This window comes from Meles meles, chromosome 5, assembly GCF_922984935.1.
Source record: "Meles meles chromosome 5, mMelMel3.1 paternal haplotype, whole genome shotgun sequence".
Taxonomy (NCBI): domain Eukaryota; kingdom Metazoa; phylum Chordata; class Mammalia; order Carnivora; family Mustelidae; genus Meles; species Meles meles.
Window position 1 is genome coordinate 63,235,970 of NC_060070.1, and position 26,785 is coordinate 63,262,754.

Consider the following 26,785-nt stretch of genomic DNA (forward strand, 5'->3'; position numbering starts at 1 on the left):
GGAAGAAACACCAAAGGGAAAAACAAAGAGTAAATCTGACTCCTTAAAAAAAAAATTATGTCAAAAGTAAAAAGCACAATTTAAAAATAATAATAAACTGGAGATAAAGCTTTGCAATATCCCCCCCAAAAATGAAATCTATAGTTATGACCTAACTTCAATATTTGTCCAAATTGGTACAATTGCGCAAGTGCACTTCATAGAATTTTAGATGTTTGGACTTCATGGAATTAAACTGGAAACATTTTTGTTTCTAAGCAATGTAAATGTATTGATTTGTGTTACAATGTTCCACAGTTAATAAGACTTGCATACTGCTTCTGTGTGTAATTATTTACTTTTCCAATCCCCATCATCCGAATTTAAATCCTACAAGCGACAATTTGATCCGAGTAGCTTATATTTCTATAGAAAGCTTGTGGAACTTTTAAAAATTCTTAGTCTAGGGGTGCCTGGGAGGCTCATTTGGTTAAGGGCCCAACTCTTGATTTTGGCTCAAGTCATGATCTCAGAGTCATAGGATTGAGCCCTGCCTCAGGTTCTGTGCTGGGTTTGTGAAATCTCCTTAGGATTCTCTCTCTATCTCACTAAAAATAAATTAATTAATTAATCAATTAATTAAAAACAGAAATAAAAATTCTGAGTAAAAATTAAATAGATTTCTTCATTATAAAGACTTCTGAAGTTTTAGTAATCTAATATACACCATAAATATATAAGAAAAGGACATTATATGCACCTTTTATGACAAATATTTAAATCATTAAACTAATTTTATTTTTATTTTTTTAAGATTTTATTTATTTATTTGAGAAAGGGATACACAGCAGGAGCAGAGGTGGAGTGCAGAAAGAGAAGCAGGCTTCCTGCTGAGCAGAGAGCCTGAAGTGGGGCTCAATCCCAGGACTCTGGGATCATGACCTGAGCTGTAGGAAGATGCTTAACCAACTAAGCCACCCAGGTGCTCCAAACTATTTTTAATAGAGCATATTTCAGGACTAGTGTTTCATAACTGGTAATTTTTATAATTATTAAAAAAAAATTTTACCTTTCCAAAATCAGGGAATTGATTGATATGGGTGGAAGAAATCAAATATAATAAACATTTAGAGAAAACAAAACAAAACTGAAGACATACTAAATAATCATTAACTGTTCTATGTGAAATTTAATAAAAAGCAGTGTCTATGTTCAGAACAAGCCATAATTTGAAGATAATTCAGCAATATTTCACCACCGGAAAAGAGTAAAGCAGAATCCAGGAATGAAAGAAAGTACACAGAAGGAAATCAATGTAACCCTCCAATTATACACGAACTTACTCAGATCATTACCTAGCTCCTTCTGTGTGACTTAACATAGACAAGAACAGCGTGGATAGCAGTGAGATTGATGAACAGCCTAGATCACAATGTTTATCTAAGAGAGACTGCAGGGATGATTCGGGTGAGATTTCAGAACCAGACAATAGCAAGTATTAAGAATATGTAGGAATATTGTTGTTCAAGTGACAATTTCTACTGAAAAAATGACAAAGGTCTAAGGGTAAAATAGTAAAAGTTTAAGTTAGATGTGGAATGAAGATTACTCATGACACATATTTCTCTAAGTTATATCAAAATACAGTTGATTCTTGAGCAATATGGGGTTAAGCACACTGACCAAACCGCCTGGTACAAATGAAAATCTGCATAAAACAGTTTTTTGTTTTTTTTTTTTAAATCTGAGTACAGTTGGCACACACAATGTTGTATTAGTTACAGGTGAACAACTTAGTGATTCAACTTCTCTACAAGTTATGCGATGCTCACCGCAAGTGTGGATACCACTGTGTACAACTTTGATTCCCCAAAATCTTAACTAGTAATGACCTACTGCTGGCTGGAAGCTTTACTAACAACATACACAGTGAATTAACACACATTTTGTATTTTATATGTATAATATACTGTACTCCTATAATAAAGTAACCTGGAGAAAAGAAAATGTTACTAAGAAAATCACAAGGAAGAGGAAATATATTTAGAGTACTGTATTTATTTTTTAAATCTGCCTAAAAATGGACCAGAGAGTTCAAACAAGTATTGTTCAAGAGTCACCTATAATGTGTATATCATATCTAATGTGCATTGATGATGTTTATGCTGTTATGAACCAAAAGCATAGAATTCATGATCTTCTGAGGTCACTTAAGTTCTGAAAATAATGTATTATATGTGTGTGGATATGTGTATTCATAAATATATCATTCATATTTGTACATGTGTGCTATATAATATACTTACCAAAATCCTTATGGATTATTTAAAATATTTAATGTAATCATTGTTATAATTAAAAACTAAACTGAATTCTCCACAACAGATCTGTTTCTAAGATATGTTTTAAACTGTTATTTTCCTAGTGTCAAAAAGAAAGAAAAATTGCCTTCATGTCCAGAAGAGAGTAATAATATCTGATTCTGTTTTCCTCTCCATATTATCTAGTTCAAATGGTGCTGATCAGATATAAATATTTTAATCTTTCACAAGCCTTATGAACCATTTTAGGTCCTAAGTAGTTATAGTACAAACCGTTAGTTTATTTTAAGCAGAATACTTATGCATATTATGTCTTCAGCAACTACTCACAATGAACTAGTCGTGAGGAATGATGCTCAAATGGCTAAAAGTTAAAAAAAAAAAGTCAGTTTTTCAAATATTAAAGAGTTGCATTCTCCCTCCCCTCCACCTTCAAGGTAAAAGAATGGAAAGGCACTCATGTTAGTACACCTCTGCAATCCTAAAAAATTTGAGTACCTTTACACTTGACCTCAAACCTGAAATCCCATGTTCCCATCACTGAGTAATAATAAATATGTGGGCATATTAGCCCTGTTGTTGAAGACATAATGCAATCAGTGTAATGATTTTCAAGAAGGAGAGAGCTAGCTGTGTTTCCATCTCACTTCTGTAAAGAAGGAGATAGCAGGGCTTCCAGAAGCAGATGAGCGCCCTGCAGGTACTAGGGTGGGGCTGTTGCGCACAAGACAGGCGGGTTTCTTCACATAAAGAGAAAAATCCGTCTTAATTTGTACTTTCCCCACAGGCTTCAAATCCATTTTAAAAATGGACTGAAGCAATAACTAAAGGGATTTGCACCCCAATAAAATCACCCTTTTGAATGACAGCTTTGCTGCTTGGGGAAAATTTACCATAATTCAACTGTTTCTATAATGAGGAGAAGCAAATGTAAACTCAGCTACCTGCACCCAGCCATTGAACTTAGATAATTATTTCCCAATCAAAAAAGAACATCCTGTTTTTCTTTGGCATGCTCTGGTGTCTGTTAGCTTTGCTTTTTATAGCTTTAATTGAAATTTCATAATCACAGAGTTCAAATACAGACCCGATTTGAGTCAGTACTCTGGAACAATATCATTCCCTTAGAGCTCTCCGTGTTTAAGAGGAGAAAAAAAAAAAATATATTCCCATGCTTTTATTAGATTCTGTGCTTCTCGTGATTCTCAGTATAAGAGTCTCTGCTCTACAGATACAGGCTATTAAGGAAAAGCCTGAGGCAAAACTCAGTGGAAAAGTGAGGCAGATGAACTCACCTAGATTATGGGTTTAACAAGTCTTTTGGAGAATCTAAAGAGAAAAAAAAAATGGAGGGGAAAACACTTGGGATTCAGCAAAAGCCAAAACGAATTTGGACCAAATGTGTTGTGAAGCGATGTGTATTTCTAAACGAAATGTAATCCATGTTTCTGACTCATTTACGATGACCTTATCAAAATGTCATGTAATGAAAGTTATTCAGGGTCCAATAATTCTTTTAAGCTTCTAAATAGCATTTCAAAACATTTTTTTCCTAGTTTGATTATAAATGAACTCAAATTCCAAAAGGTCCACCAAGGTCAATAAAATTCTCAAGAGTCATCATATTGAAACAGAATTTAAAGTCTGCAATTTTTACTTTCTATCCTGAATCATTAAAATGGTTATGGGATGTTTAATTCAGTTGGAGACTGTGGATTGCATAATTACAGACAATCAAACAAAAATTATGAAAAAGCTCCTGGGAATAAATTTAAAAGTGTTCTTTTGCACATTTATTATCCGTTGCAAAAAAAACCCAAAAAACAAAACAAAACAAAAAACTACCAAAAAGAGTCTCCTAAACTTTCTACTCCACATTGTAATAGTTCTTAATTGTTCTTAATGTTTTCTTGAAAATTTGTGGGAGGTTGACATAAGACATTCCAATGTTGTATTAAAATCCTGATGCTTGCACATTTTCTACATTCTTTATCCTTTACATTAGTCTGCAGAGAAGCACAAATAGTCAGAGATGGAGGTTATTGTGATAATTTAGTTCAAACCCTGCAAATTGAAGTGGGAGGTTGTAGTAGAGGAAGTTTACATTTTCTGCCCAGGGGGACATGAATATTTGGCTGCAGAATGACTCTAGATCCTTAAATTCTTCAAACCACATGCACAAACTTTCTGTAATGTGCTCACCTCTCTTTCCGAAGACTATCCAAACCTGCTGCCAGGATGGCCAATAATCAAGGGAGATTGTCTAGCCCAAGGCATGACAATCCTTTACTTAGACTATTACAATTTCCACATAACTGGTTCTTTGCTTCACTCTTGCCTCTCAATAGTCTATTGCCCACCCAGAAGTGAGAGTGATCCTTTAGATCTTGTCACCCCCATGTAAAACCTCCCATCAACTCTCAAGTATTTTCCTCTTCTTTTCTGACTAAACCCTTCACTCTGCCCTATGATTCCCTATCATGCCCTAGCTCCTGCTACATTAACAGGGTGATGTTACAATGCTTCAGCACATTTTGACTGCGCTTTCACCATCCTTTCCTCCTCTCCACCCTTGCTTACCAATCGATCCTGTTCACCTACCCCACTTTCGCCTCAGAGACTTTGGATTTGAGGCCTTATTTTCAGGGAATACTTTCTTCCCAGATATTCACATGGCCCACTTTCCCATTCAGGTCTCTGCTCAATGTCAGCTCCTCAGAAAGTCTTTCCTCCCTTCCCTATCTAAAAAAAAGTCTCCTCTTTTTCTCCCTGCTTTGGTTTTGTTTAGTTTTCTTCCTGGAATTCAACCCAATTCATAATATATCTATATCTCTTTGACTATTGATTTTTATCTGTCTTAATCACTAGAATGTAAATTCCGTGAGGAAAGAAATACTTCCCCCCAGCACGCTGAACAACCTCTAGCAGACTTATACCCTCCTAACTATTTGTGGGCCTATGAGAAAGTAGAGACCCATGGGATGGTTATGTGAATGTGATTAAAATACGCATTTGCCCCTTTGAGCCAATGTATACTCAGTATTTGCCCACATAAATTCTCAGGCCAATGTACTAAAGTACTAAATGACTGATGACGACTCTTGTGCTTTCATACTTCAAAACCACTGGAGAATCTATCTCGCATAGATCCATCAGTGGCTACCAGACAGATTTTTTTTCTTCCAATCTCTACTTACCTATGAATAAATTAGTTCCTGGACTTTCCACCTGCCCCAGATATTCCAGTCAAGTTTCCCCTTTCATGAGTTTGCCAATGTAAAAGTAACAATTGCAGATATCTGTCACTAAATCAAAAGATGTGTATGCTGTTTTTACTAAAATAATATGTGTTTTAATAGGATAGTATACAAACGAGAAAGGCAGTCTGAGAGTTGGGAGTTCAGCCTCACCCAAAATTGATTTCTATCCTTTTATTTATACTGCCCACTCTGAGTCATCTATGAATCTGGCATCAATCCTACCAAAACAGGTTTCTGGGAGACTGGTGCTTTGATGGTTCATGGTTCCAATCTCAGCACCTCTGTCATTTTTTTTTAGTTCAATTTAACAATTTTATTGAATTTGGAATTCATTATGCAAAATATGTTGTAACCACTTATTTATCGTTCATTTCCAAAGAAAGCTACAATTGCTGTTCAAATCACCAGCAATCAGGGATGATGCTGTCAACTTTGAAGAGCAGAGAAAGTCTAGGATCTGCTTCCATAATTATAATGACTGAAATATATATCCACAAAAAGTGCTTAATATTGCCATTGTATTATCTTAGAATTTCATACTCCTCATCACTCTCCATTACTTATATATCAATCATGTTTTCTCTACAGTTCAACAATGATTTTTTTAATTTAAATTCAATCCATTAAGATATAATGTCTTATTAGTTTCAAAGGCAGAGGCCAGTGATCCATCAGTTTTATATAACACCCAGTGCTCATTACATCACATACCCTTCTTAATGTCCATCATCCAGTAACCCTCAGTTTGTTTCCTATGATTAAGGTTCTCTTATGGTTTGTCTCTCTCTCTCTCCAATTTCATCTTGTTTTATTTTTTCTCTCTTCCTTTATGATCCATTGTTTTGTTTCTTAAATTCCACATATGAGTGATATCATATAATTAATTGTCTTTCTTTGATTGACTTATTTTGCTTAGCATAATACTATCTAGTTCCTTCCATTTCAAGGCAAACGACAGGATTTCTTTTTTTGATGGCTGAGTAGTATTTTATTGCGTGTGTGGGTGTGTGTATCACATTTTCTTTATCCAATTATATATCAATGGACATCTGGGCTCTTTCCATGGTTAGGCTATTATGCACATTGCTACTATAAACATTTGGGGTGCAGGTGCCCCTTCGGATTACTACATTTGCATCTTTGGGGTAAATATCCAGTAATGCAATTGCCAGGTCGTAGGGTAGCTCTATTTTCATCGAGTTGAATAATGGTGACAGAAAAGGAAAATACTGAAATAATAAGTTATATTCTGAGTGTGCTCTAGGTCAAAAGTGTTGTTTATGGTATTGGAAAATGCTGCAGATAATGTCTATGTCATATAGACATCTATGATCATGACAAAGGAAACTGAACAGTAATTATTTCCATTATTCATTTACAGTCAAAAGATTTCACACTTAGTCTCTTTATGAAAGCTAGTCTTTTTATGAAGCCTTGTTTTGCACCAGCAATTACGTTTGAATTTGTCTCTGTACTGACTATATTGGAGGTTTAAATTTTCCAGTATTCTCTTAAGCCAAAAGAAGTGGAGAGAAAAAAACTGTGAGGATGCTTCTTAAACAATTTCAATGACATTTATCTATGGGATATTAGCATACAAAATCACCAACAAAGAGAAACTGGATGTCAGCCAGTTACCAGTTTGGATGCAATGCTAAGAGCAATTCACTTTTGTGAGTTTCAACACGCAGAGTTGATGGATGAGGGCAGTACAGTTAAGCAGCTGGCCTTGTAGGAAACTGAAACAAGACTGGTCAAAAACAGAAGATCTACCTTAAAAACACCCAGAAGCACAATTTGCAGCCGAACTCTGGATTTCTGGAGAACAGAAAGAGCAAAACAAATTAAATTTTGGAACAATAATTACCAAGAAGTCTGTGTAAGCCAAGTTCTACACAGCTAACTATCAAACACAAGATATTATTAATTTAAAACAGGGCAAAACATATATGCCAAACCAATGAAGTCAATTAAGACTCATCACAGAAGTGGATAAATTTATTAAAGTCCTTGAAATTCTTCCTGGTAGAAGACAAGACTGATTATTAGAAATGGAACTGTAATCTAATGGCATTCCAAGGATAATATAGTACCCTAAATTCTTTGTTTTGTTTGTTTTTATCTAGATACCAGCCTTTGTTATGTTTAATATGTTAGATTGATTTCACTAGGCTAAGCTAGTCATGAAAATGTTGGATTCCAAATTTACAAAGTAAATGCTATTCTCTGAATTAAGCCAAGGAAGCAGTTTGAGGTATGAAGCATGTTGGAAGTTGTATTTGTTGTAACAATATTTTTAAAATGCAATGTTCCCTAGAACATTAAGAGAAATATACAAGCATTTTACATGAAGTTATAAAATATTAACTATATAGATCACATTGTAAGTTATTTTGAAACTGGATATCAGTACTGAAGCGATCAATACTGAAATTTCAAATATGGATACATCTGTCTTTATTTAACAAAACTTGAAAAAGATGACACACTCAAATTAGTAATTCAGGACACTGTATTAAAAGTGCTATTTTATGGGTAGGTTTAAGGGAAATCGATAAGAAACTGGCAACAATGGGAAATACTTGACATCCTTGAATTAAAGGGAAAGGGAAGAAAGAGTTCCTGGAATCCCGCAAAAGCCTCTGTATGGAAAATCCCCCCAAACCCAACCAACCAGAGCTGTCATAGTAGGTGCAGAGGTACAAACACTTTGCAGCAACGTAGGAAGAGGATCATGAGAAAATAACCCAACAGCATTCTCCTCCCACTCTCTAAATATCTTCCAAGGGCCTATCATTAACAAGAGAGGACACTGATTCTGGACTCAAGAATCATCTCCCCTTCCCAGGACAGGATGAATGGCAAGAGATGAAGAAGGAAAGATAGAAAAAGAAATAAAGAAGGAAGAATGAAAAAAGATGAAGGAAATTGTCCCAGGGTAGGGGACTAGCTGCTAAAAAGTATAGAAATAGGTCACAGCAGAACAACTCTATAATAATCTTAGTAAACATTATAGTTGTGTGAATATTTCATAAAATAATCAATATAAAATGCCTAGCCAAGAAAAGTTTGCTTTCCTTCTTCTCTGGTAAATTGTTAATGTCACTGCAGATGTTGATGTCATCTTGATTTATCCCACATGGAATGTTTGGTATTTTATCAGATTCATCAATGGAGGAAACCGTATATTTGGAGCAATGTATGTTCCAAGGAAGGAACAGAGGAAGTAATTATAGCCCACCTACTTGTGAAAAGCAAGCCAAATATTTAAATATAAGATCTGACAGATTATGATTAGAGTCAAACATTGTAAGTTTAGCTTAGAGCCCATTGACAGAACAGAGGCTAGCAAAATATTCTTCATGCTAACTTTTCCTTTTAACACCTTGGTAGTATTTATCCAATGAGTTTTTCTTCTTATATTTATTATAACTTTGTGTATAAATGAGAATTATAAACTTTTAAAATATAATATAATTTTTTGGATCATTTATGATCATTATAAGTCATTACCTTTATTTTGAAAAAATAAATAATCTCCAATGAAACTTTAATAGTGCTAAAATTAATTAAAATGATTCATACAAGCTCAGGTTTTATAGTATCAAGAAAATAACCCACAAATAGAATAATTATTTTTCAATGGAAAAATATAAAATAAATAAGCAATTCAGTTACAAATAAAAGCTTTAGCAGAAAAGTATCATTCAAAAGATTATAAATTGATTCTACTGCAGTTCCACTCTAGAAATATGGAGTAGAATTAGTTTTCCTATTATTCCCACTAAGTACAACTAGGAACTTTGGACATTACCTTTCAAGCAAACATAATGAGATTCTGAAAGGTGGAGGGAAGAAGAAAGACTGGGGATCACTGGACCTGAAGAAAAACATAGCAATGAGCTCTCTGGGTTTTCTTCTAGACCTAAATGTCCCAGAATTGGTATTAGAAAAGTGGGTGACCCAAATACAACAGACAAAAAATGTGTTCCAGTAAATGTTTATTCTCACAAGCAAAGGACCAGGAGAGGCCTAACAAAATAGAAACTGTTATCCAGTAAATATTCTACTTTAATGAAATATTGCGGGGGGGGGGGGGGGTGGAGTGGCCCCCAGGCCCAATGCCATTAGGAAAGGCTAAATGGAAAAAACAGACTTGAACCCTAGCCAGGCTATCATAAATCATGTTAACTTCTATGCTGGGTGGAATCAGAATATTCTAGAAGAGGCACTGGGACTTTTATGGGCTGAGTTGTGTCCCCTTAAATTTATATGTTGGAGCCTTAACCTCAGTACCTCAGGATGTGATTGCATTCATAGATATAGAGGGAAGATCAGTATAAAAACACAGCGAGAGGGCAACCATGTACAAGCCAAGGAAAGGGGCCTCAAAAGAAACGAGTTTGCTGACACCTTGATCTTAGACTTCTAGCCTCTAGGACTGTGAGAAAACAAGTTTCTGTTGTTTGAGGTTCCTAGTCTGTGATACTGTGTTATGGTAGTCCTAGGAAACTAATACAGGTACTGTATTCTTTGCTAAGCCATAATGAGTCACCCCCTGTCCTATGGTGATGTTAGAAAGAAAGTAAGAAACCGCTCCCTGCAGTAATAGGGTACTCTGCCTTTCCCTACTGGGGTGGTATCAAAGAAGCACTGTGGAAAATCAAAATTTTTACTACCAATAGGCAGTAAGTGACCCCAAACACAAGGACCATATGAGAAGCAGAATGAGGTACTTCTCCTCCTAGGTAGGGTAGCATCAAAAGAGACCTAATGCAAGGTGCAAATTCTCCTACCCTAGCAATAACTAGGATCTCTACCCCTCCCTCCCCCAACAGGTGTCAACTGAGGTTGAAGAGGGAAACTGGATTTCCACACCAACCTGGAAGTAATAAAGAGGCACCACCTCTTCCCCAGGCAGAACAGAGGTGGCCACTGAAAACAAAAGATTTAATTAAAATCCAGATTCTCAAATTAAAAGACCCCAAATACCCAGGTTTAAATAAAAAAGAAAACCATTCACCATACCAAGAAACAAAAATATTTCAAATGGCATGAGAATTATAATTATTGTTATTACATAATAAAATATGTATAATGGCAGCATTCATGAAAATATAACACTATCTTATGTGGTTGTTCATCTATGCAGAGGACATACTTAAGAAAATTATAAAGAGGAAGAGCAAAAGAGCACATGTAAAGTAAGTTAGGTTTTCTATACTTTGGACTATGATAAATTTTGTGTATATATAATACAATAACAAGAGAAATCACTAAAAAAATTTATGAAAAAACACAATCAAAAACACACTACAGATAAAATGAAACTCTAAAGAAGCAATGTGTAACTAAAAAAGGGCAAAACATCAGAGAGAAATGGAAAAAATGGAGAATAAACAAAAAAAAATAAAATGTCAGACTTAAGCCCTAACGTAACAAAAATTACATTAATTATAAATTACTTAAATACACCATCAAGATACAAAGATTGGCAGATTCAAGAATAAAATTACCAAACTATATGCTGTCAAAAAGGAACTTAGTAGGTTGAGAGTAAAAGAAAGGAAAAAGCCGTGCTAACATTAATCAAAAGAAAACAAGAATGGCTATATAAATATCAGATAAAGTGGACTTCAGAGCAAAAAGTTATGGAGGTCACAGAGAGACATTGAGTCCTGCAAGAAGACATAAAAATCATAAAGGTGTATGTATCCTAACTCATAAATAAAAGCGAAATACAGCTGAAATAAAAACTGATAGAATTGAAAGGAAAAAAAATTAACAACATTAACTGGAGATTTCAACACCTTTCTCTCAAAAACTGATAGAAAGTTATACCAAAAGAGGTACCTGGGTTGTTCAGTCAGTTCAGTATCAGACTCCTGATTTCAGTTCAGGGTATCATCTTGGAGTCCTGGGATGGAGCCCTGAGGCTCCACACTCCATACTCAGTAGGGAGTCTGCTTCTCTTCTCCTTCTCCCTTTCTTTCTGCCCCTTCCCCAGCTCATCCTCTCTATCTCTCGAATAGAAAGATCTTTAAAAATATATATATATATATATATATATATATACTGGGGCGCCTGGGTGGCTCAGTGGGTTAAAGCCTCTGCCTTTCGCTCAGGTCATGATCCCAGGGTCCTGGGATTGAGCCCCACATCGGGCTCTCTGCTTGGCGGGGAGCCTGCTTCCTCCTCTCTCTCTCTCTGCCTGCCTCTCTCCCTACTTGTGATCTCTATCTGTCAAATAAAAAAAAAATCTTAAAAAAATATATATATACCAAAAAAATCATCAAGATATAGAACAAAAAGTCACCATAAACTAACAAGATCTAACCGGCATCTATAGATATGATAATACAATATTCCACAAAACAATAGTAAAAAACACTTTGTTAAGAATCAATGGAATATATACTAAGACAAACAATATTCTCCACCAAAGGAAAACCTCAATACATTCAAAATAAATGAATTATTCAGAGTATGTTCCATGATCACAGTGAAATCAAAATGGAAATCAATAACAGAAAGATGAAAGGAAAATCCCCAAACACTTGTAACTAAACAATTCACCTCTAAATAAGCCATGAGTCAAAAGAAGTTAAGGAAATTCACTGAACTGAGTGAAAATGAAAACAAAGCATATCGAATGTGTTGAATGCAGCTAAAGTAGGCAGAGAGAATAACTTATAGCACTAAATGCTTATATTAGCAAAAAAGAAATGTCTTTGCATTTATCCCAGTAAAATAAAAATTTATGGCTGCACAAACACCTGTACATGGTTGTTCATAGCAGTTTCATTTTTAATAGCCCAAAACTAGAAACAGCTAAAACATACCTCAATTGGTAAATGATTAAACAAACTGTAGCAAACACACCAGGGAATACTAGTCAGCATTAAGAAGGAACATATTTTTGATGCATATAACAATTTGGATGTATCTCAAGGGCATTACACTGAGTGAAAAAAAGCCAATCTCAAAAGGTCAGAGAATGTATGATTTCATTTATACAATATTATTGACATGACAAAATTATAGAGATGGAAAACAGATTAGTGATTGCCAGAGTTTAGGGATAATAGAGGGAAAGTTGGAAGCTATGACCATAAGAGGCAGAAAGACAAAGATATGGTGGTGGAGTAATTCTGTATATTGGCTGGGGTAGCTGTTGCACAAACATGCACATTTGATAAAATGACTCAACATAAAAGTATACAGACACTTTATGTTAGTATATTTTACTTTTTTTGATAGTTTAATATAATAATAAAGATAGAATCATTGCAGGAGACTGGAGGAAGAGTATAACAACCTCTCTGTAACTATTTTTTACAATTTTTTTGTGAATATATAAGTATTTCAAAATTTAAAAAAATAAAGACCAGAAATCACAAATTCAGGAAAGGTTAACTTCAGAGCCTGAAAAGTACCACAAGAATTAGCAATCCTAATATTCTGGAAAAATATTAGAAAAATAACAATGACGTAGTGAAGCTTCTCTCAGAAGACCTTTAAGATTTAAGATGCATCTAATATACACAGATTTAAAATGTAGGGCTTCTCCAGAAAAAGGAAGGGTGGCAACAGATGTTTCTTTGTATACTCCATATCATTAAAATTATATTTTCCTAGGAAATTGAATTGTAAATTAGCAGAAATTATGCAATGTAAACTACTGATTGTGAAGTATCATTTAACTATTTGCTTTATATGAGCACTCTAAGCTCCTAAATGAGCCTAACTATGAACTGCTGGAGCACATGCACATTTAAGAAAACACACAGCAAGTTCAAATAAAACTAAAACTAAATGGTTCTTCTTGGTCAAATCCAGACACATTGAGAAAACTAGTTTCCAAAATTTTAGCCTTACTAGAAAAGGTAACAAAACTCATTTGAGGATCTTTTTTCCAGAAAAAAAAAAAAAAAAAGAAAGAAAGAAAGAAAAAAAGAAACCATAACCATCTTCAACATCATCCTAGGGCTTGTTCATCCCTGTCAAATATTCCTATAAAACTTCATAATTCTGTTTAAACTTACTAAACTTTTAAAACAGCATGATCTTTCTCAGTAGGCTATAAGTTTCTATATTTCTGTATTTTGATTAGTCCATAAGTGGAGCAATATATAGAATTGTATCTATCTCATTAATTGCCATCCTCTGGTACTTAGCCCACTGCATTGCACAGTGTCTATATTCAACCCATGTGGAATAAATTATTTCCCCCATTTAACAGATGAGAATTAATTAAGGAAGTTCTTGCCCAAGGTCACAGACGAGTAATAGTAGAAGAGGTTAAAAGTGAAGGAAAAACAAAAACAAAAACATAACAACAACAACAAACAAAAAACAAGACGTTAAAAAAAAAAGACGTTAAAACCAAATTTAAAAAGGAAAAGGAAAAAAAGTAAGGGTGGAGAGATTTTAATATTTTATATTCAGCTGAGACCAGCAAATCTTTATTGAATATCTAATATGTACAAACCAATGTGTTTGCTTCCTGGTCTTTTGAATTTGGGAATATTAGAAATGTAACCTGGCAGGAAGCACAGCAGCACCAGAAATAGTCATGATTTCTCACTATGTCAAAATTTGGGAAAGGGATAGTTTGGGAGTTGACATTTAAATGAGAACAAATGCTTGTGTATTTCTTTATATGCCTTCTATTTCTATAAAGAAAAAAAATGCATGTGTTCTTGCCTCTCTTGAATAAATGAGAGTAACAACCTATAGAAAATAGTTTTTATATAACTTAAAACCTAATTGATTAGAAATTAAGTGTGTCCTATCTAGAGTCTAGCAAATAACATTCTCTTTCCACCTTTAAAGTGAAGGTACATAAAAGGAAGGAGAAGGAAATTTTATTAGACTCTAACTGTTATATTCTTTAAAGAAATCAACTATGCATCCTGATTCTCTTATATAACACAGCCAAAATTTTCCAGTGTCTGAGTGAAAACTGAGATGCTTGAATATAAATTCAGACAATGCAACTTGGCAAAAGGATCCCTTCACATAGAGTCAGAGACCCAAATTCTATTCTATCATTCTTAAGGTCACAGAGAAATTTCCATGGTAAATGTAACTTGGCTTTCTTAGGGCTACTAGTTTCTCAATTGCACCATGATGGAATTCTTGCTTAATCTTTTCTGTCTGAATCCATAGAGTTTAATGAGGCACAGGAGAGCTGAGGAAGTAAATTACCCTCCATTCATCATTCATGTATTCACTCACTCACATATTCATTCATTTGTTCACCAAACATAATTGAGCAAAGTGTATTTGCTCAAAGACTAATAAGATACTTTCCAGCAACACAAATGCAAATAGATAAATCCCACTAAAAAGTTGTCCAAAGAGTGGAACATTTAACTCTGAAGAAGTCAGAGAAGGTTTTATTTTGAAGTTTAACCCAAGATCTAGAATATGGTATTCATTTATTGTTTAATTCTGTAAGTAAAGCAAGCATTTATTGAGTGCCAAATTAAGGACAGGCACTAGGCCATGTGCTGGGGATACAAATGTGACGATAAACAGGTCTCTTCCATTAGGAGTTTATGATCTATAACTAATAACAACATGTTATATATTTGAGCACTGATTGCTATAGACAAAGAGACATAGAGTTGCACTATCTAAACCAAACTAGGAGACAAAAGTTAGGAAATGCATCACAAACCTGTTATTTATGACTGACCAGTCAAGGGTAGGATTAAGTGTAGAGATTTCTACTTCTGCTCACACCTAACTTTTGAAGACCACCTCTTCTGCCCTATCAATCCATGGTCCAAGTAGTACTCCACCCCAAACTTAACAGGCAAGTACAGTGCCTTAGGTCAGACCAATCACTGTATAGGATCCTTCCTGATACAGTGCCTCTTCAACAGTGAGCATATTATCCAGTTTTATAATACCAGCAACCCAGTACTCCAGTTGATTGAGGAATTGGCATAGGAACAAAATTAATTCATATGGAGTGACCCTCAGCATTTGCACAGATGCTACCGAGAGGAAACTTGCCTCAGATCAATTATATTGTAGACTAGAATTTCCTGGAACCCATCTAGTTATCACATGGAGCTCGTTACCAAAGATCCAGTGGAGAAAAGTAGAACTACAAGATGGGGTAGGCAAGAGAATAGGGGAGAAGAACATAAAAGAAGCACTTGACATAGAGAAGTTGTGATAAGCAGACAACCCAGGAGGGTGCATAAGGCAACTGTTCCCTCCATTACTGTTAGAAAAAATGATTTGGGAAGATAAAAGCAAGACTGTGGTACAGAAGAATATGGGGCAGGAGAGTGACAAAGTGATTTTTGAAAGAGAATTGTCCTTTGACTATGGAATGAATGAAGGGAAATGAAGCTTGACGATGGGTAAATGAGTCAAAGCACCATTGGCATCCTCCACAAAAGAAAGATGAGAGTCAAAACTCAGGTTGGAAGAAAGAGAAGAGATGGAGACAAATGACCAATATCACATGGATAGAATTTTCAGGATATGGGAATTGAGAGTAATAGTAATACAGGAATAATTCTAAGTTATCTCTTGAGAGGAAGAATAAATAATGAGATCAATCACCAAAATATAAAGTAAAAGACAAGGAGAAAACTTGGGTGAAGACGATACTTCTGTTCTATTAATGTTAAACTTTATGTACTTTGACCTATGCAAGTAGAAACTCAATAGATAATTTAAAAGTTGTTGAGGAGATAAGATTTTGAAATCTTTTACAAATCAGATTAAATAGCTATGTACCAGGGTCAGTTAAAAATGGAGCAAGTATGTAACATAAGAAAAGTTAAGAAGGTGACTCTAAGAAAAGAGAATAAGAAAATATAATTAGAGAGCCAAGAGAAGTTTGAATCCTTAAAGTCAAGCAGGAGAATGGTTCAAGGAAGGAAAAACAGATACTATTAAATTCGGTGAATTTTTTAAAGATAAACAAGTAACCATTGTATTGGCAATAAAGACATTTTTGACAGAATTGATGAAAACTGTTTTAGTGAAAAGATGAGTAGTTTTTTTTTTTTTTCATTAGGAGTTTTTTGGGACTATAGCTGGGGTGAGAGAAATGGAGACTTTGAAGGTAGACCCATAATTTAATAAATCTAGTAATAAAAAAGACACAGATGGTGATGTCCTGAAGATGTGGGGTAAAAATATTCTGGCTTAGAATTTTTGTTTGCTTATTAATGTGGGAGGTAGGTATATTTTTATGCTGTCAGGAAAGATCCAATAAGAAAAAAAAAATATGGCTGAAAATATGGGAAAGAAAAGGCATAGTTGATAGAGTGAAGTTCATGATGAAGAAGGAGAAAATAATTTCTAAAATGAGAGATTAGCGGGAGGAATTAGAATGGAAAATAAGGATAGGTTGCGGAGTGAACTGGGCCTGGGGATGGTGGGGAGGGCATTGTGGTGAGGTGGACATGGTGAAGATGTGGAAAAATGGAGAGGTATACCAACACAGAGAATTGAAGATGGCTCTTGTCCAAGGAATAAAGTTAATGAGTGAATGGATGGAAGAAAGAATGAAGTGATAAATGAACTGGAGATTTGAGGACAACTAGCGTTGGGCATTTCCGGCAAATGTAAGAGTGTATACCATGATGCAGGCAAGTAACAGACTTTCCTCATGTCTACCCAGTGGTGTGAGATATAAAGAGTTGAGTGTAGTTTAGGGTAATGATGGAAAATAAGACTAAAGAAAATTTCTAGAGATAGATTGCTTTGCATTCAGAACTAGATAGTGCACACTTTCACCTGTTCTAAAGAATCTTTAAGCCGAGGAGGGACTATGTCAGATTTCCTTTTGGGAACATAATACTAGCAGCTAAGCAAGAACTGATGGGTTGGGGTGGAGAAAAAAAGGCTTGAATTTCAAGGCGTTTTTTGAGCTAGAATCTATATTTGATAATGGAACAAATGTGAGTTGTAAAGGAAGGCATTAGTACAGCATGACTCTAACAGAAGAAAGAAAGCACTTTAGAAAGTATATGTTAAATCAAGACTCCTTCTAAAGACCACCTGGCTTCTTTGCTTAAGTAAAAATAGGCTTATTTCAAACAGTCAATTCATAAGGTGAAACTAGTGAGTATATACCATTTATTAAAAATCTTTCTAAGTGTCTATGACATCCCAGAACACTCTGCACAGCACTGGAAGTCTAAATAAAGCTGAATTCCTGCCCTTCAACATCTTCAAAGCCTTCTAGGAAAGACAGGAAAGAAATAAGAATCAAATGATTGAATATTGGAAATATGTATATGGCAGTATGGGAGTGCAAAGAGAGTCCCTGACTGCCTCTATGCATTACTAAAAGTTTCACAAGGATGAATTTGAATGACGACTCAGAGGATAAACTATAGATTTTATAAGCAGATAAGGGGAATCTATGACAGGAAGACTAGCAGGGAGAGCAGACATCCTATTTAGAACAGAAAAATGCTTTCAAAGGCATTTATGGGGAATTATTAGGGTGTGAAACTGAAAAGGGCTACAAGGGTAGATATGAAAGTCTTGAATGCCATGCCAGTCTTTTCCCTTTGATGATTAGAAGGATGATATTAATGATGGTGATGGTAAATTATATGTGACAATGAATATTTTTATCATGGACTTACCAGGTGCCATCAGTATTGCTTCAGATTTGTAGAAATTAATTCATTTTTTCTCCCAGTCCAATATTAATATCTAAATTACAGATTAGGAAAATGAGGCACAGAGAGGTCAAGTAAATTTATTAAATTCACCAGCTAAGTAAGGGAAAAAGCCAGCCTTCGGAGCCAATTTATCTACCTCTGTAACATTAACTAGTTAACTCCATCAGAAGCCCCTGATGCAGATGGGAAAGAGTTTAAGGATTTCATACATGAAGATGATATAATTGATTTGCATATTTGGAATAGTAGTTCTGTAGTTCAAAGGATAGATTAAATATTGGGAAATGGTTACTAGAAAAAGTGTTGCAGGGTTCCAGGCAACCTAACGTAAGAACATAACAGTGATTATGGCGGTGAGGGTAAAGAACAGATTTGAGACTATTTGAGGGACTAGAATTGGCAGAACTTGTCCATTCATTGGGATTATTAGGACTGGGCACAAAGAAAAAGGAGGATGATATTTAGGTTCCGAAGTAGGAAAAAAAAATAGATATAATTTAGTAGGAGATGAAGAATTTGGGACATAGTCACCTGTGAGTGATCTATAAGATGACCACTCTTTGCTTTGGGTTAGCAAAACTCAGTTGATCACGATTGTACTGGGCAAATCTCAAGAAAATGGATAAAGCTTTATATGAAGATGCAGTAGTCATCAAAATAGAACAGGTATTTGAAGATATGAATGTGGACATAATTTTACAAACAAGAGTGAAGAAGGGAAAGGAAAAAAGAGTCAAATATAATTTGAGGGATAGCTGACAATATGACACACAAATTAGACTTGCAAGGAAAAAATAAAAAGTTAGAAAACCAGAGGAGAGAGACATCCTAGAAAAAAGACATAAGCAGGAAAAAATTTGGCTAATTATGAGGTCTAAGGGTCTAGGATTCCTGAACAGTGTCCTTTGGAATTGGTAATGATGATGTCATCAGTGACCATAAGAAATCCCCAAATATGTACAAGCTGGAGGTTAGCTGTGGTCATAAACTAATGAAGTTGATTCCACAAGCAGGTCAGTGCCATTGGTTTGAGAAATTGGCTGACTGGTGCTCAAAGGTGACAGTTATGTGTCCAAAATGCCAAGAGACTCTCAGGCAGTGTTTCCTTCTGATCTTGCACCCAGCTGGAGCTATGTGCTCATTAGTTGAGTTATAAAACATTGTGGCATGGAGGGGGCAGGGTGAAAGGAAAATTTTTCTTTAACTAAGATCATTCAAATTTTGTCAAGGCAACATATTTCTTCAGACATAAAAGCATCTGTTCTCTATCACAACTTGGCAAGTATTAAGTGAAAATCTACTCTGTGCCCCATACTGGACAATACATACTGGACATACTTTCCACTCTACCCTCTAAGGGGAAGAAGGCTCTCAGAAGATATTAAAAATCTGCTCAATAATTCCTCAGATTTAAATTACTTAGAAAAAAAAAGCAATTGATAAAATCTCCCAGCAAATATGTAATCATGTAGGATAAACAATTTGACGACAACTCTACTGTTTTGGGATATCATTCCTTCAAATACAATGGAGGATGGGAAGTACAATTACCAAATGACATTGGTTTCTGCAAACCAAAGAAGAAATCAGTCTTCTTTGTTTGAAGTCACTTCAAGCATTCAGTTAGGTATTTGGATTGAGGAGGGTATACCAATATAAACATGCTTTAAATTTGCAGACCCACACACATATATTCAAAGAACTTCAGAATTTGAAAAGAAACATGAAGCGTTTATACAAATTTTTCAAAGCTATTAATGTTTCATATGAAATTTTGATCTTAAGCCATTTCTTTTAATAATCGGTATTATTAGATCTCATATTTATGTCTTTTATTCCCTTTTCTCACTTTGAAATGGCTGACATATTTACAGGAAAATGACATCTTTGTTCCTTAGAAAATCATCTATGACTTATTCCCTGCCCTGAATTACAATAATTCTGTTTGTGACATCATAATCACCTCCAAGCAACCAGTTGTGAGGTTAGAAACAGAGGATTAAAACTTCAATTAAAACAGAGGTATAGGAAGCAGAAATTGATGAGCTTTTTAAAAACCAAGGTTTTAATTTTTTTTCTCCAAAATAAATATCCTGAGGAAGAAAAAATGATTTTCAAACAAGGACTATGAAGTATAGAGAAAAAAATTCAGCAGAACTGTTTATCAAAGTTTCCCATGGCATGTCAGCAGGTCCTTTGGAACTGACAGTGCTGATCTAAACGTTTTGATAATAATAGAAGTGTTAACAGTGATAGGAACAAATAATATTAAACACTGTCAACTGTAACATTTCATTTTCACTGGCCTGATGTCACAGCTGCAAAGAAGGAGGAAATAAGAGAAAGTGATTTAACTACTGAATCATTGCAAATAAGACTGTAGTAACAACAATATTGAGAAAGGTCACATGGATGTTAAAAGGGAAGGAAAGAAGGAGAGAAAAGGAAGAGTGAAGGGAGGATGCAGGGGAGAGGAAGGAAGAAACAGAAAGGAACTCAGTCAGGACCCACATCTGTAATAGTGATTGAAAAATTTTTACAAGATATATAGACATGAATAGATAACACATAAAGAATTTAAATTGTTTATATTATTTATAAATAGAACCTTACAAATACATAGGAACCAGATGTCAATCCTCTAATATTGTCTCCATCTCCATCTCACCAACATGAACCAAAAACAGTCTATTTACTGAAAAACAATGCGAAGCCTTTGAGCTATGCTTCTTAGTATTTTCCAGTTCACACAAACTGAACAAAATGTGTTGCTTAAGAATACTACATTCGTAACCTCTTCGACCTCAGCCGTAGCAACATCTTTCTAGGAATGACGGCAAAGGCAAGGGAAGCAAGGGCAAAAATGAACTATTGGGATTTCATCAAGATCAAAAGCTTTTGCACAGCAAAGGAAACAGTTAACAAAACCAAAAGACAACTGACAGAATGGGAGAAGATATTTGCAAACGACATATCAGATAAAGGGCTAGTATCCAAAATCTATAAGGAACTTAGCAAACTCAACACCCAAAGAACAAACAATCCAATCAAGAAATGGGCAGAGGACATGAACAGACATTTCTGCAAAGAAGACATCCAGATGGCCAACAGACACATGAAAAAGTGCTCCACGTCACTCGGCATCAGGGAAATACAAATCAAAACCACAATGAGATATCACCTCACACCAGTCAGAATGGCTAAAATTAACAAGTCAGGAAATGACAGATGCTGGCGAGGATGCGGAGAAAGGGGAACCCTCCTCCACTGTTGGTGGGAATGCAAGCTGGTGCAACCACTCTGGAAAACAGCATGGAGGTTCCTCAAAATGTTGAAAATAGAACTACCCTATGACCCAGCAATTGCACTACTGGGTATTTACCCTAAAGATACAAACATAGTGATCCGAAGGGGCACGTGTACCCGAATATTTATAGCAGCAATGTCTACAATAGCCAAACTATGGAAAGAACCTAGATGTCCATCAACAGATGAATGGATAAAGAAGATGTGGTATATATACACAATGGAATACTATGCAGCCATCAAAAGAAATGAAATCTTGCCATTTGCGACGACATGGATGGAACTAGAACGTATCATGCTTAGTGAAATAAGTCAATCGGAGAAAGACAACTATCATATGATCTCCCTGATATGAGGACATGGAGAAGCAACATGGGGGGTTAGGGGGATAGGAGAAGAATAAATGAAACAAGATGGGATTGGGAGGGAGACAAACCATAAATGCCTCTTAATCTCACAAAACAAACTGGGGGTTGCTGGGGGGAGGTGGGATTGGGAGAGGGGGAGGGGCTATGGACATTGGGGAGGGGAGGCGAACCATAAGAGACTATGGACTCTGAAAAACAACCTGAGGGTTTTGAAGGGTCAGGGGTGGGAGGTTGGGGCAACCTGAGGGTTTTGAAGGGTCAGGGGTGGGAGGTTGGGTGAACAGGTGGTGGGTAATGGGGAGGGCACGTTTTGCATGGAGCACTGGGTGTTGTGCAAAAAGAATGAATACTGTTACGCTGAAAAAATAAATAAAATGGGAAAAAAAAAAGAATACTACATTCGCACCTTAAATATTTAAGTAACTTGTGATATTACATTAAACAGAAATATCCATTATGTAAGTGTATACTGTTACAAAGTCCATAATAGTTAAATATTAATATTTATTTTTATTACTTTATTTGTTGTATTCCACAATTTAAAGTAGAATATAAAAGATATGCAATACAAAGAATCAAAGATATCATCCCAAATATATGGATATAATAAGCCTTTTCTCACTATTTTTTCCACTGGAATAATCAGTAAACAATGCTGTGGGCCAACTTAAATATATAAATTTTTATTTATTTATTTTGAGAGCAGGAGGTAGAGGGGAGAGGGAGAGGGAAAGAGAGAATGAATCTTAAGCAGACTCCACATCCAGTAAAGAGCATGAGGTGGGGCTTGATCTCAAGACTCTGAGTTCGTAACTGGAGCTGTGATTCTGACGTGAGCCAAAATCAAGAGTCAGGTGTTTAACCGACTGAGCCACCCAAGCACCCCCTATATTTCTTTTTGAGAGGGACAGATAAAGATATAAATTGAGGGATATAGATTAAATGAAATATTTTATTGATATTAACATTATTAATTTAGGTAACTGCATCTATTTATAATTCAACAGACATTTCCCACTCTTCACATTTCAACCATTCTTGTTGTTAATTTGCACAGTTACCATCATCCCAGACAACATCCATTCAGTAATCTAAAAAGAATACACCATGTTCATTGACATTCATGATACTTAAGACATAATGCTTTTTGAATTCAATTATGATGTTCTCCTAGAAATTTTATCCTACCTATAAGTCCATGATTATGAGCATTAAACAGTTTTTAAAACATGTTTCTTACAGGTTTATGACCCAATTAATGCCTCTTCACTCTAATCATTTAGTTCTATTTTGTAGGATATCAAACACTAACATTTGTGTATTTTTGCTAAATTTCTAGCCTTTTTGTTTTAACAGATTCTGTCAAGTGATCTATATAAGCATATAATTAAGCTCTGATTTATATTTCTTCCACAAGCATTAATTTACTTTAAAAGTTGAAACAGTTGAGTGATCTGACATCTTTTAGAGACTTAAAATAAGGGAAAATATTATTTTTGGGATATGTATGTGCAAAAGAAAATGTCAGATTAATATACATATCAATATATCTATATCTGTCTCTATATATTTATAAAAATTAGCCATATAAGTGAGAAAATAATAGAATAATAATAAAACCAGAGAATAGCCCTAGGCATTAGTATATCACATAAGGTAAGGCTTAATTTTAGTTCTAAATTTTGAATTAGAAAAAAAAGGCAAAGAGAAACACAGCCTTAGATCATAATTACTAAAAAATAAAAAAACAATGGTTTGAGAAAAACACTTCTGAATTTTTTATATGGGACACACATTCTTTGATGGTTTTCTGCTATAAGATATGTGTAACTTAACATATGGAGGCTTCACTGTAACTCTCCACTGTATCCCAACATAGCATTCCCTTGATTGTATACACATTAACCGAGTTCCTGTTATGTACTTAGCAGTGCATTATGAGCTCTGAACTCTAGTGAGGGTGCATTTCTGAGATTCAGAGGTCCAACTTTAACCTCATTAAGACAGGAACAAGTTATTTAACTTTAGGGGACAGAATGGTCTTATTCTTCACGTCTTCTCTTCTTAACTAAGGTCTTCTGTCTTTGGCAGGGGTTGTAGGTCAGATGTTCCCATTTTTTTTTTCTTTACTTCCAAGCTTCTCTGAAGATATTCACTAACACAAAATGTACTTATAAGGATAATGGCTAAGCACTATGATTCCCCAGCTGACACCATAAAGAAATTAAATTTGGTTCTGATGGAGTCTGATTCTGTCTAATTTTGGTCAAACTCAGGGAGTCCCAGAACAAATAATATCCCCGTGTTTACTAACTCTCAATCTCCAACCTTCCCCAGAAACTGAAGGCTCTCCACAATGTGTACCTTGAATGGGGGTAGATCTCTGTACTCAACCCCAGGGCCCTGACCCTGTCAAGGCTTATTAGAGGTCACGTACCCGATGCTGCTTATCATGTGGATGAAAGATGACAGTGAATTGGGTCTTACACCACATAGCACGTTGTTCCCTCTATATCCACAACCTCACTTGCAGGGCCTTCAACTTTTAGGGCAGTCTTTGGCTTTTTCCTACTTAAATTTCCGTGGCCCCTCTGCACTTTTTTCTTTAATATTAAGAAATGATTCATCTGAAAAGAATAGTTGGAAAGATCATGTCACAAAAATCAGCACATTCTCATGCATCTTCCCTGCTCTTGTGAAGGTGGAGATCTATTTCTCTACTGCTCCTGCTAGAGTCTGAGATGATGCTGCCATTATTAACAGGTGACTATAACTAAGCCAAAGGTCTGAAGAAGTCATTTTTGTACCCTAAAGAAAGATTAAGCCATAGCCAAGAAAGCGGTCGGAACTTTGATGGAGTTGGGGTAGGAAGCTGTGGGAAGAGTAGAGTGGGAGGAGACACTGAAGAATTAAACATGTGGGATATCTTCCCTTCAGAAAGTGTTTACTACTTTTGGGGCACTTGGATGGCTCAGTGGGTTAAAGCCGCTGCCTTCGGCTCGGGTCATGATCACAGGGTCTTGGGATTGAGCCCCACATTGGGCTCTCTGCTTGGTGAGGAGTCTGCTTCCCTTCCTCTCTCTGTGTGTGCCTCTCTGCCTACTTCTGATCTCTGTCTGTCAAATTAAGAAAAAAAAAAAAAAAGAAAGTGTTTACTATTTTTACAAAGAGAAAATATGCACTGGAGAAACTTTGTACACACATTCTTAACCCAGAGAACAATGTTAATATCAGAAAAAAATAGAACAAAACAATACCATGTGCCAATTGATAGGATGCACTGGAAGGGACACAATAATAGGCAGACATAAATTGGGAGACATTCCACAAAGAAAGATCTTCAGAAAAATAAAAGTAAAAGAACACCTTCTATTTTTCATAATCATGAATTGATCTGTTTATTTAAACTGATAACTGTGACAACATACTGGGTGATTATAGCATATGATTAAGTAAAATGAAGGACATGAGTGTCGCCAGTATAGGAGGGAGGAATTGGAATATTCTTATTTAAGGCACCTGTACTATATACAAAGCAGAATAAGGTTATTTAAAAATGGACTTGGAAAAAAAATGGACTTAGATTAGTAAAAATGTATATTATTAATTGTATGTTATATGCTCTAGGGAAACTATAAAGAGGTAACAACACATTAAAAGAGGAGATAAAATGGAAAAACAAAAACTGCTTAATTAAGAGCAGAGAAAGAAGTTTCTGGCAATAATATAAAACAGTTAAAAATATTGTTGACATTAATCTAAATATATCAATAATCACTTTAAATGTGATCTAAATGCACAAATTGAAAGAGATGGTCAGAGTACATTTAAAAAAAGGCCCAAATTGTAAGTTGTCTATAAAAAACACAATTTAAATAAAAAGGTTCTGATAGGTTAAAAGTAGAGAAAGAGATAGAAAAAGATATACCATGCTAACACAAATCAAAAGAAATATGGAGTAAGTATATCAGTTTCAAAAGAGGCATACTTCGTAGTAAGTAAAATTGTCAGATATAACAATGTTAAATGTGTTCTCATTCATCTATCTAAACACATGAAGTAAAAATAGATAAAATTGAAAAGAAAAAGATGCAAATCCACTTTCTTAGTTACTGCCAGTAATCATTAGCATCAGTAATGGATAGATCAAACAGGCAGAAAATCAATGAAATCAGGTCAGGTATAGTTGACCTGAAAAGAACTGTTATTCAAATTTATATAGTTAATATTTATAGTAGACTCCATTCAAACAGCAAAGACACATTCTTCTCAAACTCAAAGTCGCATTCACCATGACAGACCATATTCTTGGCACAAAATACACCTTAACAAATTGAACAGTATAGAAATTGTATAATCATGTCCTCATGCCACAAAGAAATTAAACTGCATCTATAATGAAAAAAATGGCTGGAAAATCTCAAATATTTGGAAAATAAACAACCTACCTCTGAATCAAACATGTGTCGAAGAAAATTCAGGGAAATTTAAAAATATTTTGAACTAAGTGAAAATTAAAATATAACTTATCATAATTTGGGGAAAACTGCAAAGTAATGTTTAGAGGGAAATTTATAGCATTGAATGTAAATGTTAGAAAGCTAGAAAGATCTAAGATCTAAGATCAATAACAAACTTTCAACTCAAGAAGTTGGAAGAAGAAGAAGATAAATTTGAGCCAAAACTAAGCAGAAAAAAAGGAATAATGAAAATTAGATTAAAAAACAATGAAACCGCAAAGAAGAAAAGAGAAAATCAGCAAACCCATAGGATTGGTCTTTGCAAAGATCAATAAAATTGATAAACCTCTAACCAGGTTAAGCAAGAAGAAAAAAAAAAAAAAAGAAGAAGACATAAATTATTAATACCAAAAGTGAAAG